Raw genomic sequence first — 6,000 nt, forward strand, 5'->3', positions numbered from 1 at the left:
AGGAGACATGACTATGAATGGAATGTGCAATCCCGGATGGAGTTCTGGAAGAGAAAAAAGAGATTATACCAAAGCCAGGGAAAGCCAAGTAAAGTATGGACTTTAGTTAAAAGTCACATATGCTGGTAGGAATATTTGCAAGACAGAAATCCACAAGTGCAACCCATATGGGCCTGATTCAGTGCTATAGCTAAAAGAGATTAGAAACCAATGGATAGAATTTGCCCAATGGTGAGAAATAGACAAACAGTAGATCCGAGATCACATGGCATGATTACTGGGAAAGGGTTGGTAGATCGAGAAAGAGTCATAGTCTCTTAAATCATAGTTGAACTGCAAATGTAGGTCAGCTACACTGTGGTATAAGAATTCAGTAAAAATTGATGCAAGCACTTTATTATAACCAATCAGCTGTATATTATTTAAATAAAGAGTATTTTCTAAAAATAAATCAGGTAATAATATTGACTCATTTATTGACATAAAAATGCCTTAAGATGCTAATAATAGGGGATACTAAGTGATAGGTTTGTGGGAATTCCCTGCACTATCTTCCTGTGTTTTGTTTTTTTCCTGTATTTTTCTAAATCTATTAAACTAAAAAAAATTAATTAAAAAGTTTAAAAAGGAAATTGACTATGGCATGAGAGAAAGAGACTAGAAAAGGTAAGTATTAAGAGGAGCTAGGAGCTGGGGAGATAGCTCAGTTGGTAGAGTGCTTGCCTAGCATGCATAAGGCCCTGGGTTCAATCCCCAGCACCACCACAAAAAAAAAAAAAAAAAAAAAAAAAGGAGACGGAAGTTAACCTTCAAAAGCAGGAGGTTTTGATCCAATGGAGACCAAAGTATATGCACTGGGGAGAAAAAAAGTTAAAATATAGGGTTTGGAACAATGCGTTAAGAATGGTTGTGATGGATTCGTAAGCACAAGTAGCATCTTGACTGAGAACCAAAAATAAGTCAAGGGTGGGGAGTGAGCAGGCCAAGGTCATAAACAGGTCCTGCGACAGCATCACAGTGAGACAAGGTAGCCCCAAAGAGGAAAGTGTGGGGTAAACAGAGGCCAGGCTTGTGACAAGGACTCCTGTGTTACATGTTCCCTTTGGTATTTCTAATTTGGAGTAAGAGTCAAATTTTATTTCTTCACATTTGTCATTTTGACATTTTTGTCACCTCCACAAAGGTTTTTATGTCTAGATGCAGGCAGCCCCTGCTTCTCACTACCTTGAATTTTGTCTAGCAGGAGAGGGTCTAAAAACAGTGTCTGGCAATACTGGGTCTGACCAGCCTGGTTTCAGCAGCAGATTCTTTATTTGGAGGGACTGAATCATCCATTTCTCACCTTTCTCACCAGCCAAGTATTTTTAACTTACTGTCAGCTATGGAGTAAATGTAGAGTCTATAAAGAAAAAGATACTCATTTTTCATTTTTTTCTGCTTTCAATTGCTGAATTCAGGAATGCATTACAAGAAAAAAAGGGTCTTCTATGTAAAAATAATATTGATGTGTTTAACATTTTACTCCATGTTTTCTGAAGGCCTAAGGGGAGTCTCTGCAACCCTGAAGAGGGGATGTGTCTTATCTAGTGACAGCTCGTTTGTACCACCCTAAGTGTAGCACAGTGTTCAGCAGCCTTGAGCTCCCCAGCAGGCTCCAGGGATAGAGAGGCCATAGAGGTGGCCGCATCCAGCTCCCTACAGGAGGAGGACCTGCCCAGAAGCTGAGCCTCTATGGCTCTGCTCTGCTACCACAAAGACCCTAGAAGACAAAAGAGACAGCTTGAACTAATGTTTTACAACCACTGTAAACAGTGATACCCAAGAAACTAACCCTCATGAAAACAATTTGTTCCAAAATCTAAAAGAAACAATCACAATTCCTTTCAGTTCTTAGGTCTAACACTAAGACAACGGAGGGAAAGAAGCCAAAGCAAATGATTGAAGAAGTGAGAGGCTTGTTTCTCTTCTCTGTGTTTGTGTTCAAGAAAGGCAATTCAAAGCATTGAAGCAAAACTTTTGTTTTCCTCTGTTGTTATTTGCATAATAGATAAAAAATGTATTCCATGGTCAAAGATAGAAAAGGATATGGATCTTATAGAATGATGAAATCCAGATAAAACATTTCTGTGTGGGGCCTTGAAAAACACAGAAGAAATTACGCCTTGGGATAGGAACACCAAGGGAAATGCCAAAGCCAATTAGGATAATGATTAACAAATATACCGTCTGAGCACATACTCCCTGCCCAGAACTGTGAGCACAAAGGACAAAGGAAGGAAGTTAAGGTGAGAAAAGGCTACCTGCAAAAGGTGACCAGACCATGACGCTAAAGGCAGAGAGGCTTGAAGACAAACACTGGACAACGGCTGTCCAAAGAGGCAGGGTAATCATCAATACAGAAGGATATTCCCTAAAACCTAAGCAGTGCATATTTAAAGAAAAGCCTACAGTCTCTGGTGTGTCCTCAGAGTCTTTACAGATGTTTGAGATAGACAAAAATCAAACTCAAGTCTAGCAAAGGAAATCAAGTAATTATATCAAACATCCATATAGCAATCACCATATGCTAGACACATGAAAATATATTAACTCACTTAATGCTTGGAATAATTCTATATGTCAGGGACTTTATTCTCTCTATTTCATAGATGAGGCAACTGAGGCACAAAGAAATCAGTGACTTTCCCAAGGTTGCACAATAAATAGTTGTGCTCTTAGCTGTCACACGCTGATTCCTATCACCAGGAAAAAGCATGCACATTCAGCTTATAGCTGTGTTGTGCCCAAAACTAATTAAACTGTTTGGAACAACTTATTGCATTCAGCTTATAGCTGTGTTGTGCCCCAAACTAATTAAACTGTTTGGAACAACTTGTTTCTCCATATTTGTTCTCTCACTTAATCATTCCACAATAAATATTGAATGCATACTGTGCACCACACACTATTGCAGGATTTGGTGATTCAAAACGTTGAAAAAAAAAAAATCCTTGTGTTCTTGAGGCATATATTCTACTGAGGACAACAGACAAAATAATTAAGAATAGTATACAGTATATATATTATATATATAATATGTATATATATATGTATATGTGTATATATTTATATGTGTATATATATATTTATATATTAAGTACATATACATATATATGTGTATATATATATTAAGAACACATACATAAAGTACATATGCAGATATATATGTGTGTGTGTGTGTGTGTGTGTGTGTGTGTATATATATATATATATGTAAAGTATGGTGAAGACAAAGCAGAAAAGAGGGATAGGAGTGACCAGCAAAATTTAAAATAGTGTGATCGTGGGTATCACTGAGATCTAAGGAGGTGAGGGAGAAAGGCATGCAGAGAACTGGAGGAGGGGAGCAGGGAGCATTGGAGGCAAACATAAATATCCTAGGACCAGAACAGGATAATTGTCCAAAGGCATTTTGTGCCTAGGATGGATCTATCATTTTTTAAGTCCCTAGGCCAAGCCTCAAGGTGTGTTTTACCCCACACATAAATGAAGGACAAGCTGTCTCCAAATTATATTGACTTCACATACTGCTCTTCTCCCTAGAAGGATTTCCCTTCATATCTAACAGCTACCAGCCCCCCCCCAGACATTCTTCCTTCATCTCTTCCTAGAAATGGTGCCTTTCTCATATCCCTTAGGGTATTTTCCAGTTTCCAACTTGCTTTTGATTAGAGTTACTTTTACACTTTACCTTCCCTCTATCTTTTACATACCACTGAGGGTAGGAAATGGATCTGGTTCATCATTTAATTATCTGTAGAGTATAGCCTTGCTTATAGTCAGTGTTCAATACATATTTATTGAAAATGTTTCAGTGTGTGCTTTCTACCAAATTAAACTCCAAATCATAATATTACTAACTTTACATCTTTATTTTATTATGGTGGTGAAACATATTCTTATCATGCTTTATCAAATTTTTGGTTGCTTAATAATCACAAAGTTTTTTACCACAATATTGCAACTCATCTACACGAAAAGGTTCAAGTTAATATTTTGAGCTTCAGTGATCTTAGGCATAACACTTTTCCTTACACAACCATAAATAAAAAGAGACAGATTAGATAAGGCCACTTTGCTGTAAATAAGTAAAAGTGGCAAATTGCAGAATATCTTTGCTTATATAATCAAAACATAATAAAGAATAATATTTAAATATCTCAAGTAGATAGAACCTTAAGAAATAAGTCCAAATTTCCATTTTTACCTAATCTGACTGTGAGCAACAGTTAGAACACTGTTATTTCATGACTGAAAAATTCATTAGTGTGGGCATGGTGGTATTCTCTTATGACCTAGCAACTCAGGAAGCTGAGGTAAGAGGATCACAAGTTTGAGGCCAGTCTCAGCAACTTCGTGAGACCCTGCCTCAAAATAAAAAATAGAAAACAGCTGGGGGTATAGCTCATTGGTAGAGCATTCCTGGTTTCAACTCCCAGTACAATAAATAAATAAATAAAAAGAACTAGTTAGGGTGACTTTCTGTTCCCAGTACAATAGATAGATAGATAGATAGATAGATAGATAGATAGATAGATAAAATAGAACTTGCTAGGGTGACTTTCTGTAAGAAATACCACAGATCTGACATGGGATTGTTAATATGTTACCACTAATGATTCACTACCACACTGCTTTAAAACACAAATACTATGTAGGATACAGTACTATAGAATTCAAAATAATTTTCCCTCATTCCTCTGATATAGTAAGCAGTCTAAAATGTCACATAACTGATTTGAAAGTGACCAGCTAGACATTTCAGCTCCACTGTTATTTCTGCTTTTAAAGGGGTAGAAAATAAATGGGGATATCGCCGAGAGCCACGGCATAGTGGAGAAACACAGCACTTATTTGAAATTGCTTCCTCCATCTGAGCCTCTCCTGGTGGGACTCTGGGGACATGACCTGGCTGGAATAACAGGACAGCTCAGAGAATAGGGCTCCTGCTCTGTGGCCACAGAGTAATCAGAACTTCACATCTGATTGCAGAAGGGGGTAAGAGGGAAGGCAGATGCAATGTTCTGTCCACAAGAAGCTAAAATCCACCCAGCCCTAAGTACAAATAATTCATGACTCTTTGTGCCATCCTGGTTTTAAAATACGAACCTCTGTAAATAGGAACTGTTTTTCCCTTTCTTCTCCTTTGCCAAACCCAGAATCATTCTTCCTTCCAAATCAAAGTGTCCTTAATTTTTTTGGACATATTTTTTTTTTCCCAAAGCCAATTCTAAGTATCATTTCCACCACTCTTATCATGCACACAATAGAAATATCTGGAATCTCTACCACATGACTCACTGCACTGAGTTTGGAAGACAAGAGGATAGACAAGAGAGCTGTGTCTCATAATTATTCAGGACAAAAGAAAAGAATGGGCACCCTGAATTGTAGGAAATGATGACCCGCCATCTACTTATTGATATATGATAGCATATTGATAAGAACTCATAGAAAGTGAGGTTCTAAGGAGAGGGCGAATTTATGTGGAAATCACAGCAGGAGATTTTCCAAGCTCCACAGCCCAGCAGGGCATCCACCCCTCCCACCTAACTGCTTCCCACCCAACTGCCTCCTACTCCTCAGATTTCAGCTTAACCTCACCATCTTCTCTCCTGCCCAAGATAATGGCCACGTTTGTACTCAACCTTCTCAGCAATTGTTTTCCTCCATACAATCTCTCAGGGACAAGTGGGCTGGGGGTACGGAGAACAGTACATTTTTGGCTTTACAATTCCATAATTGATTCATGACATTAGCAGAGGCGAGCACTTGAGAAAAAGAGAAAATAAAAAGCTTTTGGAGATTGTAAAGATTTGGCTTTGAATTATAAAAGCAAAATCCAGGAAAATACAGCAGAACAAAGGATTCATAGAGTAGGAAACATTTCAGAAGAAACTAACTATCCCAAGAGCAGTTTTCCTACCATTTGGATATGAGATAATAGTTTGAATGGTTCTC

This window comes from Callospermophilus lateralis, chromosome 10 (genome assembly GCF_048772815.1).
Source record: "Callospermophilus lateralis isolate mCalLat2 chromosome 10, mCalLat2.hap1, whole genome shotgun sequence".
Lineage (NCBI taxonomy): Eukaryota > Metazoa > Chordata > Mammalia > Rodentia > Sciuridae > Callospermophilus > Callospermophilus lateralis.